The sequence below is a fragment of the Peromyscus leucopus genome, chromosome 4 (genome assembly GCF_004664715.2).
Source record: "Peromyscus leucopus breed LL Stock chromosome 4, UCI_PerLeu_2.1, whole genome shotgun sequence".
Taxonomy (NCBI): Eukaryota; Metazoa; Chordata; class Mammalia; order Rodentia; family Cricetidae; genus Peromyscus; species Peromyscus leucopus.
This window is the reverse complement of record NC_051066.1, coordinates 145,611,507-145,624,566: the sequence shown is the minus strand read 5'-3', so window position 1 is coordinate 145,624,566 and position 13,060 is coordinate 145,611,507. Positions and strand designations below refer to the sequence as shown.

General features: G+C 45.4%; 1 protein-coding gene across 1 annotated transcript in view; it reads left to right on the top strand.

Annotated features, from left to right (window-relative positions):
* The first annotated feature begins 9,762 nt into the window (after positions 1 to 9,762).
* Dido1 (death inducer-obliterator 1) overlaps positions 9,763 to 13,060 on the top strand; it is a 47,265-nt gene continuing 43,967 nt past the window's right edge. Inside the window, 1 exon segment of the mRNA XM_037205465.1 lies at positions 9,763 to 9,905. The gene's annotated coding sequence lies outside the window, so the exon portion shown is untranslated.

Genomic DNA, 13,060 nt, shown 5'->3' with positions numbered 1-13,060 from the left:
TATATGTTTATTGTCTACTTATTGTCTACCAGAGGAGAATGTAAACTGAGTCATTGTAATGTAAATAATTCTGGAATATTTCTGGGAGGAATGTTGGACAGCTTGCGTTGAGGTAGTTGAGTATGCTTGCTTAAAATTGAACTGAGTTAGCCAGGTGATGGTGGCACAAGCCTTTAGTCCCAGCACTTGGGAGGCAGAGGCAGGCGGATCTCTGTGAGTTCGAGGCCAACCTGGTCTACAGCGTGAGTTCCCGGACAGCCACCAGGGCTGTTACACAGAGAAACCTTGTCTCGCAAAAACAAAAAAGACAGAGCACAACAAGCTGTGACTTGAAAAAGGAGTCTAGGGAAAGTAACTTTTTGGGCGGGCGTGGTTCGAGACAGGGTTTCTCTGTGTAGCTTTGTGTCTTTCCTGGAACTCACTTTTGAAGACCATGCTGGCCTTGAATTCACAGAGATCCGCCTGGCTCTGCCTCCCAAGTGCTGGGATTAAAGGCATGCGCCACAACCATCCAGCAGTTTTATTTATTTATTTTTAATTAATTAATTAATTAATTAATTAATTAATTTAGTTTTGGTGTTTCAAGACAGGGTTTCTCTGAGTAGCTTTGGAGCCTGTCCTGGAACTCACTCTGCAGCCCAGGCTGGCCTTGAACTCACAGAGATCCTCCTGCCTCTGCCTCCTGAGTGCTGGCATTAAAGGCGTGCACCACCCCCACACAGCAGTTTTTGTTTTAAATATATTTTATTTTCCAATAGAGTTTCTCTGTGTATCCCTGGTTGTTTTGGAACTCAAGGACTTGTTCTGTAGCCCAAGCTGGTCAGGAACTGACAGAGATCTGCTTGCCTCTGCCTCTTTTTTTTTTTTTTTTGGCTTTTTTTTCGAGACAGGGTTTCTCTGTGTAGCTTTGTGCCTTTCCTGGGTCTCGCTCTGTAGACCAGGCTGGCTTCGAACTCACAAAGATCCACCTGCCTCTGCCTCCTGAGTGTTGGGATTAAAGGCGTGCGCCACCACCGCCCGGCTACCTCTGCCTCTTGAGTGCTGAATTAAAGGCACGTCCCACCACGTCTGGCAAATCTTTAAAAATAGAAAGAAATTTGGCTGGATGAGGTGGCACAGGCTTTTAGTCTCAGTGCTTAAGTTCAAGGTTAGTCTGATCTACATAGAGAGTTCCAGCTCAGCCAGGGCTACATAGAGAAACCCTGTGTCAAAAAAAATCTGAATTTTTCCCCATGATTTATTTTATTTTGTGTGTGCATGCCTGAGCATGTGGGTCTGGAGGCCAGAAGAGGCTGTCAGAACCCTTGGAGCAGAGGTTGTAAGAGCCAAACTCCACTTCTGAAAGAAGAATAAGTGTTCTGACCCCCTTAGTCCAGCCTGGAATTTTATTTTTTGGAAGACAAGGTCTTGTAGTCTATGCTGACTTTAAATTTATGTGTAGGCAAGAATGACAGTGAATTTATGATCTCCTACCTCTACCTTAAGTGCTGGGATTATAGATTAGTAGCAGGCTTTCTTGGATCACCAGCTCCCAAACCATGACACCAAGATTTATTAATTATGAATGCTCTGCCTTAGCTTAGGCTTGTTTCTAGATGGATTTTTTTCAACTTAAATTAACTCATTTGTATTAATCTATGTGCTGCCCTGAGTCTCATTTACCTTATCGACATACTGCTTTCCTGCTTCCTTCATGTCTGGATGGCCTCCCCTTTCTCTCTATCGGCCAGCTCCACCTATTCCCCTTCTGCCTACCTATTGCTGTTCAGCTTTTTATTAGACCAGTCAGGTTTCTTAGTCAGGCAAGGTAAAATAGCAACACATCTTTACATAGTTAAACAAATGTCCTATTCCACAACATAGATTGATGCCACTACACCCAGTTTATGTGGTGCTGGAGATTGAACTCAGAGCTTAGTGCATACTAGGCAAGCAGTCTGCCAGCTAACTACATCCCAGTCCTGATCTGTTTATTGGCAAAACTCAAGTCAGTAAATCCAACAGCAATTTTTAAAATTAATATCCTAAACACCATCCAAAGTTACTAGTTGGACACGCAAACTCAAATGCTGAAGAATGACTGTAGGAGAGTGTTTTCAAAATTAAAAAAACTATTGTTTGTTTTGTTTTTTTAGACAGGCGTGAAGTCTGCCTGCCTTTGTCTCCCAAGTACTGGGATTAAAGTAGAAACCCATAACTGTTGCCAAATTTTTCATGATCTATCTCCCTATTTCAGTTATGCAACCCCATATAGGACTGCAACTCACAGTTTGAGAAACTAGGTTCTGGAGTTAGAAAGGTGGCTCAGCAGTTAAGGACACTTAACTGCCTGTTGTTCCCTGTTTCAGGGGGTTGGGATCCCTCTTTTTTTTGATTTTTCGAGACAGGGTTTCTCTATGTAACAGAGTCCTGGCTGTCCTGGAACTTGCTTTGTAGACCAGGCTGGCTCGAACTCAAAGAGATCTCCTGCCTCTGCCTCCCAAGTGCTGGGATTAAAGGCGTGCGGCACCACCGCCCAGCTCTGGGCTTTCTCTTTTGACCCTCATGAACACTGTTCATGTATATGGTACGCATACATACAAATGCAGGCAAAACACTCATACACATAAACATGGTAGCGCATGTCTTTAATCTTAGCTCTTAGACGCAGAGGAATTTGAGGTCAGCCCAATCTACATAGTGAGTTATAGGTCAGCCAGGGTTATACAGAGAGACCTTGCCTCAAAGAAAAAAGATGAACTAATTTTTTTCCCTTGGCTTCCAACATTCTACTCCATGTTGCCAATGCCTTATATCAAGATTCCCTAAAAACCTAAGGTTCACTGTGCTGGGGAGATGGCCCAGTCACTAAAGTGCTCACTACACAAACATAGGGACCTGAGGCTGATCCCTATGTAAAAAGACAGACACTGGGGCTTCTGTGTATAACTCCAGTGCTAGGAGGCAGACATAGAATCCCTGAGGCTTCCTGGCAAGCCCACCTACCTGAACTGGTGAGCTCCAGATTCAATGAGGCGTAATTCTCAAAAGTAAGATAGAGATTGAAGAAGACCCAACATTGACCTTTAGCTTTCTACCTGCCTGAGTACACAGGTGCATCTTCACACAGACACAGACACACACACAAAGGAAAGGAAGGTTCTTTGTGTATTGGGCATCTCAGTTAATAAAAATATTCGGCACATTTTAGGTACTTTATATGAATCTATTGTTGTAAATGGGGAAATAAATGCATGAATAGTACTGATGTCCTTCCCCAGGATGAATACTCGCAAAGGGGAGAGGGTTTGAACCAATAACTCATTTCGTTTTTTCTTTGTGTGGGGATGTACACCCAGGTGTGCATAAAGGCCAGAGGACAAGGCCTGTGTTCTCTGTCACTCCACCTTATTTCTTCAAGACAAGATCTCACTAAACCTGAAGCTAGGCTGGTAGCCAGCAAGCCCCAGCAATGCTGTCTACCCCTTCACCACCACCTACACACAGTGCTGAGATTACAGGCACAAGTTTATGTCTGGCTTTTTATTATGTAGGTGGTAGGGATTAGAACTCAGGTGCCTCTGCTTGAGCTTCAAATGCTCTTACCCACTGAGTTATGTTCTGATCCCTGTGAGCCACTTTTTGTATGTTAGACTTTGAAATGCTTTTGAATTTGAGGTATACATGGGAAGGTTCTGGGGACCAGGTGAGAAGGGTAGATCTGATCCAGAGTAGAGGTGGTTTCTACAGTATGTGTGGAACAGATAGGACAGTGGAACAGAGTGATGAAGACCTGTGTGCAATGGTACTAAGGATGTATGAGAGTAGGAAATAAGTGAGCGTGTCCAGAGACAGCCACACTGCCTACAATCTGGGACAGTTGCCAAGTTGACAGAAATGTCATCAGCCTGGTGGATTCATTAGCCAAGTTTCCTGTATGTAAGAAGTGGACCTGGGCGAGAGACGCCATAAGGTTTGATCCTGAGGTAGGAGGGGCTACCCTGTGGTCAAAGGTACCACTGTTATGCAAGCCAAGGCAGCGATTTGAAATTGTTTCGCTGTGAAAGAGTAGCAGTTCTCAAGCCTGGCAATGGTGGTACACGCATTTGAGAGGCAGAGACAGGAGGATCTCTGAGTTTGAGGTCAGCCTGGTCTACAGATCGAGTTCCAGGACATCCAGGCTACATAGACAAACCCTGTCTTGAAAAAAGAGAGTAGCAGTTCTAGAGAGAAACTAAAAGTATATGGGCTGAAAGAACTGGTGGGTGAGGTAGCCCAACAGGCTAAAAAGTATTTGTGCTTGCTTCATAGATGCTGTGAACCTGATGACCTGTGTTCTAGAGACCCTGGGAACCTATGTAAAGGTGGAAGGAGAGACGATTCCACACCTGTGTTGGTGGTGTGGGTGTATGCATACCACAATAATAAAAATGTTTAAATAAAATTTGAAAGAACACTATCAAGGGTCTGAGGTGGTAGCTCAGTGGTAGAACACTTGTCCATCTATAGTGGATTCAATCCCCAGCACTGAATAAATAATCAAATATCACAGAGGTGTTGTTGTTGTTGTTTTTAAAGAGGGAAAAGCATTTTGAGGATAGAATACAGAATACTTCCATTAGGTGAATGTTCAGATGCCAGGATGCCAGCTTTGAGACAGCATCTAACTATGTAGACCAGGTTACCCTTGAGCTCAGAGATCATCCTGCCTCTGCTTTCCAAATTCTGGAATTACAGGTGTATACCACCAGGCGTGGCCAGAACCACATTGTTTCTGTGGATATTTTCTTTTACTGTCAACAAAAAAAAAAAAAAAATAAACTCTGGCATTCGGGGAGCCCTTGGCTTCTATAGAAAAGATCTGCAAAACAAACAGCTTTGCATTTACTCCTCAAATTTTTTTTTTCTGTTGGAAGGAGGTAACTTTTGTATGTGTCACTTTTCCTTTCAGTTCCAGGGGATCTGACACCTGATCTGACACCTTCTGACTTATTTGGGGTCCTAGGCATACCTACATGCAGGCAGAACACTTACATACATAAAATAAATCTGAAAAAAAAAAAAAAAGATTATCTTTGACCTCTCACCTTCTATAGGTAGATTTGCACAGATTGTGTTCTCTTATGGACACATTAGTTTGTAATACACACACATACACACACACAAGCTTTGGTGTTTCTTTTGTTATAGCTTCTTTTTTGTTGTTGGTGGTGGTTTTGGGTTTTTGTTGTTTTAATATTTATTTATTTATTTATTTAAGATTTATATATTTATTATGTATACAGCATGTATGACTGCAGGCCAGAAGAGGGCACCAGATCTGATTACGGATGGTTGTGAGCCACCATGTGGTTGCTGGGAATTGAACTCAGGACCTCTGGAAGAGCAGTCAGTGCTCTTAACCTCTGAGTCATCTCTCCAGCCCTATTTTTGGTTTTTTTGAGACAGGATTTCTCTGTAGCCTTGACTGTCCTGGAACTCACTCTGTAGACCAGGCTGGCCTAGAACTCAGATCCACCTTCTTCTGCCTCCTCAATGCTGGGATTAAAAGCATTACCACCCCTGCCTGTCTGATTTTTTTTTAAATATTTTTTTAAACTTTATTTTATGTGCATTGGGGTGAAGGTATAGACAGTTGTGAGCTGCCATGTGGGTGCTGGGAATTGAACCCAGGTCCTCTGGAAGACCAGCCATCTTTCCAGCCCAGATTTTTTGTTTTTAAAGACAATGTTTCACAATGTAACTAAAGTTAGCCTGGAACTCTGTCTTCCTGCCTCAACCTCTTTAGTGCTAGTAATATGAATGTCAGACCTGGCTACAAAGTCTGAGTCTCTTGGGGCTTTTCTGTTCTTCCTTTACCCTATGCTCTGTACTACGGTGGCTGGTGGTGCTGGTTCTCAGCTGTGTATGGATGTAGCACTGCCAGGTAAAGGTCTGCAGATTGGAACCTGCTGTTTTCTTTAAAGAGGAACCAAAGACTTCTGCCTTACTCTGTTCTGCTTTGTGTAAAGCAACTGGTGATTTGATTGTTACTGGATTATTCAGTGCTGTGCAAGTAAATATATCTAAATTTAGCTGTTGGGACTACCAGATCACTCATGCCTAGCATGTCCTAGCGTGGCTCTGGGCTCAGTCCCCAGCACTGCACATAATAAAATGAACTAGAAGCTAACTGTTGACTTTTGTATTTTGATTTTTTAATTTTTATTTCATGTGTATGCGTGAGTGTTCAGCTTGCATGGCCCGGAAGAGGGCAGTGAATCCCCTGGAATTGGAGTTAAGGGTAATTTGCCTCCTTTGGGATGCTGGGAACTTAAGTCCTCTGTAAGAGCCACAAGTGATCTTATAACCACTGAACCATCTCTCTACTTGGTTTTATATAGGGTTTATCAGTTTCTCAAAAAGCAAAATAAAAAAAAAAAAACCCAATGATTTAAGCTTTTCTTAGGAATAAGAAAACACATCATCCTTACACACCCCATCCCTCCCTTAGTGACCAGTGTATCTGCATGTTCCGTACCTGTAGACTCAGCTAACTTAGGATCAGAAATGCTCTGGAACCAGGCTTGGTAGCACAAGCTTGTAATGTTAACATTTGGGAGGCTGAAGCAGAAGGATCTTGAGTTCAAGGATGGCTAGGCTACATTGATAGATTGTGTGTGTGTGTGTGTGTGTGTGTGTGTGTGTGTGTGTGTGTGTGTGTATATACATACAGACATGCACACATGAGTGTGCATCTGCACTGAACAAGTACAATATTGTTTCTTGTCTTTATTCCCTAGACAATGCAGCATAACTTTTATGTGGCATTTACATTGTATCAAGTCATCCAGAGACTTATGTGTGTATGTTCTAAGGAAATAAATCAATTTACATAAAGGACTTGAGCATCTATGAATGTTAACATCCTGGGTAGCAGTCATGCACCCAGCTCCCTCCTAGACCTCCTGTGAGGGAGGGCTGTGCTAGGCTTCTCTTCTGGGAATCTGCATTCTGTCTCTGTAGAATAGGAGTTTTGTCATAGTTATCAGTCTATACACTTGTTTAGTTAGACTTCTGGGGGTGAGAGTGTGCCACAGATGTAGCTGGTCAGGTGTAGATGTACAGCACTACCCTTGTGTATGACCTGTCAGCTAAGGTGTAGGTCAGGGAGCAGGGGACAAGAAGAGAAGCAGGCCAAACCAGCTTGGTTTACCTTATTTCCCCCTGCTTTATCCCCCCTTTTGAACCCTGATTAGTTTCAGGGTCCACACATCCCCTCAACAGTTTATAGGTGCCCATCTGAAGGGCCAGCAGTACTTTGGGTCCAGGCCCTTGTGTCTGGCTCTGATATTGTTTGTTTTGAGACAAGATCTTACTGTGGTGGGTAGTCTGTGCTTGTCTGAAACTTGCCATCCTTCTGCCTCCTCACCCATATGAGAATTTGGTCACAGGCATGGGCTGAGTTGGAAAGTAGTCCTGCCTACTAAGTTTCCAGTGTCTGCTGAATATCTTCAGGGTCTTGAAATTTTGGATGGGGGTTTCAGAGCAGAATTTTAAGTGGCATCATTCAAAGGACTTTATTTAACTTTTTGTATTACACTTTATTGTATGTGTTGCCATGACATCTGTGTGGATGTTATCAGAGGACAGCTTGGAATAGTAGGGTTCTCTCTTTTTGCCATGTGGACCCTGGGGATCAAACTCGGGTAGTCAGTCTAGGTGATAGCCCTGCTATCCCCCCCAACAGAGTTTCTCTGTCCTGGAACTCACTTTGTAGACCAGGCTGGCCTGGAACTCACAGAGATCCACTTGCCTCTGCCACCTACCTGCTGGGATTAAGGGCATGTGCCACCAACCCCCAGCTTGCCCCCCCCCTTTTAAAGTTCGTCTGTGTACACACTTACGTGTGATGTGTGGTGTCCAGTGTTCTTTTAGGCTAGAAGCCAGCAAGCCATGGGATACTCCCATCTCCACCCTCCAACCCCCATCTTGGAGCCAGGGTTACAGACATTTGACAGGGTACCAGCTTGTTATGTGAATGCTTGAGATTGGGAACAAGATCTGGTGACTGTTCTTCTGTCTTCTGGTTTTTACTTTTTTTTTTTGTTTTCGAGACAGGGTTTCTCTGTGTAGCTTTGCGCCTTTCCTGGGACTCACTTGGTAGCCCAGGCTGGCCTTGAACTCACAGAGATCCGCCTGGCTCTGCCTCCTGAGTGCTGGGATTAAAGGCGTGCGCCACCACCGCCTGACTTGGTTTTTACTTTTAAAAAACAGAATTATTCAGTTAGTAGAGTCCAACTTAAAAACACTCAAACTACAGATTTTTTTCACCAAGGAAGGTGGTTCCTATTGGATATGCCAGCAAGTAAAAGACAGTGAGCAGATAGTTGTCCCATAGATGAGCACTCTGGCACAGCTCTCAGAGCACAATGCAGGGTGGTTCACTGAACCTGCAGCCACCACATGAGCTTGGTTTTTCTGTCCTCTTGGTTCTTGGTCTGAGTTCTCCATGCTTCCTTCCTGTTCTTTAATACCTGGGCCTTCACTTTTGCCTGTGATGCAAGCAGCCCCATTCTGCAGCTTGCACACGCTCACCATTTCAAACTAGATTCAACTCTGTCTAGTTCTGTGTCTGAGGGTAGATAGAGAATCCTCCTTCGACTCAAGGTCAGAATTGAGAAGTCAAGAGTAGACTCCTGGACAAGAGTCAGAAAGGTGGTATTGAAGAATCTCACCAAGGGAAGCAGAAGCAGCTTCCTACTCCACTGGAAGCCCCAGGAGTTGGCATGTGACCTGCTTAAGTCCTGGGCTTCTGGATAGAGCATTAGAGGTCTCCACAGTGTGGGTGAAGCTTTACTAGACAGGGACACGTATTTGTTCTTAGAAGAGGCAGAAATTAGGATCTGAAGACTGGCTTCCAAGCAATATGCCTATGTGCATACGTATATTAGAAGCGGGCTGTATGGAGCAAAGCTGAGCGCTCTACCCTGGTGTTAAGTGCTCTCAGGGCAAGTGGCTAGTTAGTGTTCATGGTGCTGTAAGGGAGTAGCGACCTATCTCCCGTTTCCTGAAGTATTTAGGGCACAGTGAAGGAATGTCACTTTAGTTAGCAATTGGGGGAAATTCTTAATGTTGGGGGGGGTGTCCCCGACCCTCGTATTCACGTATACCCAGGCATTGAGTCCTGGCTCCTTGTCGGTATTTAGGAAGAAATGGTCACGGGGCAGGAGTGTTTCTAGTACGGAGTAAAGCAGGGTCAAGTCCCAGGGAATTCCTGCTGGGCAGACGCCTCTCTCTGCCCCGCACACCATGCCAGAGTCCAAGTGAGCAGTGCGGTCTGAGTAAGGGCTTTGGGCGGTCTTTTCCTTTCTGGCTCCTCCCCAACGGAATCGGACGCAAGTTCACTCCGAAGCACCTATCCCGCTGGCGCAGAGGGTTTCTAAAGCTTTTTTTTTTTTTTTTTGGGGGGGGGGTTCGAGACAGGGTTTCTCTGTGCAGTTTTGTGCCTTTCCTAGAACTCACTTTGTAGCCCAGAACTCAGAGATCCACCTGGCTCTGCCTCCTGAGTGCTGGGATTAAAGGGTGGGCCACCACCGCCCGGCTCTCTAAAGCTTTTGAAATGCTGGGCAGAGTACTGCCCCAGGATAGCCCGAGGGACCTCTCAGTGGCATTGACTCCCAGTTTAGCCCCTTGGTTCGGACGCGGGAATTTGTCAAGCTTGCCTAGGACACAGACCAGGCGGGCGCTCCAGGGAACCTGGGTAGCAGCGGTGGCGCATGCGTGCGGTCAGGACGGCATAGCCGCTCTATCCTCGCTGCGTCTCTGTGGCCGGTTGATTTCTTCCGCTTGCTGTGCGGCCTGCCGCTCTAGGCCGGCAATCTCGCTGGCCTCCGCTCTAGTTCCGTGGCGGCTCTGGAAATGGCTGCGGGATCCCGTTGGCCGCAGTAAGTGACTTTGTGCAGCGAAGGAGGGCGGGAACCTTGTGGACCCGAAAGGCGCTTGGAATCGGGACTAAGCGGCGCCGCACCATGCCCGCATCCCAATTCCTGCGAGCGGTGTTATCGCGCCGAGAAAATGGCGTCGCGGCCCGCTGGGCCCTTTCCGGGCCCGGACAGAGGGGTCGCGGAGGAGCGCGCGAGGCCGGCCGGGCGGGCGGGCGGTCTGCGTCTGGTTGAATCGTGTGGTCCAGGCTGGTCCGGGCCTGGGAGGCTGTGAAACCCTTTGAGTGCAGTCGGAGTTGCGGGCCCAGCCGGCCGCGGCCTCACGTCCTCGGCACTTGTGGTAAAACACTTGTGGTAGGACGTGACTGGGCCTGGGTGTGGGTTCGCGGGTGTACGAGCAGATATCTTGGGGAGCGGGGGGGTTTGGGGAAGATCTAGCCCCAGTCTCCTGTGCGACCTAGGGCCTGGGCGTTGCCTCCGGCTCTCATTACCTCTTACCAATGTTGGTGACCAGGTGCATGTTAATGTAGATTAGTCTTAAGTGACTTGAGTAAGAAGAGGCCCTGGTTTTGATTCAGAGTGCTATGTATTGTTTAATTTTCCACAAAAGGAGGCTCTTTGTTATACCTGATTAACTGGAGGTTCTGTCAGGCAAACTCAGTTGTGTACAGATGAGAAACAGAACACAAAAAAAGGTTGTGCAGTTGATTGCCCCTGCCAGCACCCATGACCAGCACTTTCCTCCTAGCACTCAGGGCATGTGTAGCATCACAATGGCTTGCTGAAAACATGTGCTAGGGGCTGAGAGTCCAGATAGGTCTTGAAGGTGAGATGGTATCTCTTCCCGTGGAACGGTCGTTCGCAGGAATTTTCTATTGTCAGTAAAGCTCTCTGGACCTCTGGATCTCTGCCTTAATAGGCTCAAGAGTCTTAATTCCCGAGCCAGTACTGAGCAGCTCAAGGAGTGATTTCTCAGCATATGGATGCTTTGCCAGGCTTTACACATCTATCAGCAGGACATGTTTTACCATGTTATACACCTGTACTACCATGCCAGGTGGCTTCTGTTTGGCTCTGGAAAAACAAAGGTTTGATATGTAAACCAGCCTGTTTCACGTTGCTCTTAGATCCCTGTACAGTGTTCCATGTTTTAGGATGCTTCTCATGTAGTTCCCAACTAAGAAATTGTTCTGAAACAGTCTTTTTTGAACCTTACTTAGATGACTGGGTCCTATAGACAGATAAGCCCATTAGTTCCTATGATTGTATCAAACGATGTGTGTTGATTCGGTTACAAAGGTTATGATTAACAGACAGTGATAGTATGCTCTTAGGAAAGAAGAGGTCAAAGCCCAAAGTCTGAGTTGTGCTCATTTGTTCTGAGTGTGCAAGCTCACCTGTGAGACAGACCATGTTGACCAGGCTTTAGTTTATTTTTTGAGCGGTCAGTTTGAGAAGTTGATAAGGGAAGGTGAGTAGGCATTTGTACATACTTTTAAAGAGTAATTCTGGAGGCTAGGGAGGTGATGACTCAGCTGTTCTGTCTCTCTTCTAGAGAAACTGTTCTAGAGCTCCTTTTTTCTCTTCTAGAGGACCAGAGCTTGGTTCCCAAGCATCTATGTCATCTGGAGGGCTCACACTTGTTAATCCAGGGAATCCTATGCCCTCTTCTGGTCCTTTGGGCACCTGCGCACAGGTGGCAGATAGCGTTTTTGTTTTTTTGTTTTTTTTTTTAAAGAATGATTCTGTGTTTGTGTCGATTTATTCCTAGGTGTTGATTCTCTTCTGCACTATTTGTAGGACATACACTTCTGTGTGTCAAATGTAAGTGCTAGGGATATGTTTTTCATGTGCTGATAGAAACTTAAGTGATATGTAATATACCATGAAAAGGTAAGCCAGGTTTTTCCAAAATGAAGGTGGCTTTATTGTGGTTGGGTCAAGAGAATGGGCTGGAGAGATGTCTCATGTTAAGAGCATGTACTGCTCTTCCAGAGGACCTGAGTTTAGTTCCCAGCACCCATGCCAGGCAGCTCACAGCAGCATATAACTCCACTCTAGCTTCAGGGATCTGACACCTCTGGCCCCCACAGGCACCTGCACTTGTGCACGTGCAAATATATATACACAAAATTAACAACGATAAAAATAGATAAAAATTTTTGAATGATTTATTTTATACTTATGGGTATTTTGCCTGAATGTATGTCTGTATGCCACATGTGTGCCTGGTGCCCTCAGATGTCAGAAGAGGGTAACTGATTCCCTGGAACTGGAGTTACAGATGGTTATGAGTTGCCGTGTGGGTGCTGGTTATCAAACCCTGATTCTCTGGAACAGCATTTAGTACTCTTAACCACTCTACCATCTCTCCAGCCTCATAAGTTTTTTTAAGGATAATATTTATACAGAAAAAAATCTTAAAACAGTGCAGAAACACTGCAGATAGCCATGTTATAGCTGTTTGAGTGTTCAGAAGCACAGATGTGTGGCACTGGGAACTATTTGTCAGTGCTCTTTTCAAGTATTGTGGAACCTGCCCAAGGGTTGATGTCTTAAAATTTCATACTAGTTACCTTTTTTGACAACATGACTGTGTTGTTAGTCTGCTAAATCAAAGGGATCAGGCATTACAATGTCCGCTTTGATGCTCTTGGTTAACTATGACCCTAAATCCCACAGGAAATGTGGACACTTGGGATTTGGTGTGTGATATTGACCATCTGTTGCACGTCTGCCATGTGGGGTGCTGATGTGATGTCTGACCTGGTAGGGCTTCAGGAAGGATTTTGGGAAACTTGAGGCTTGTGTCGGCCCCACTTCATAAAAGAGGTAATAGCCCAGTGCAAAGTCCACAATTTGCAGCCAGGACTGAAGGCTTGAAGGTTCCTTTTCACACTTGGTTCTTCCTGAGCCTCTACCCCACTCCTGCTTGGCTAACTCTAACACCCAAATGTCTTTCAAGGGGATTCTTGCTCTGACTGTTGAAGATAGAAAATACTGGTTATTGGGACTGGAGCAGGAATTTGGAGCCTATATCTAGAGCGCTATCCCCTGAGAAGCCTGATAGTCAGGGACCATCAGGATTTGTTAGAATGTAACTAAAGAAAATCATGTCTTTTGTATCGACACAGCCTTCTTGTTACCTGTTTTTACTT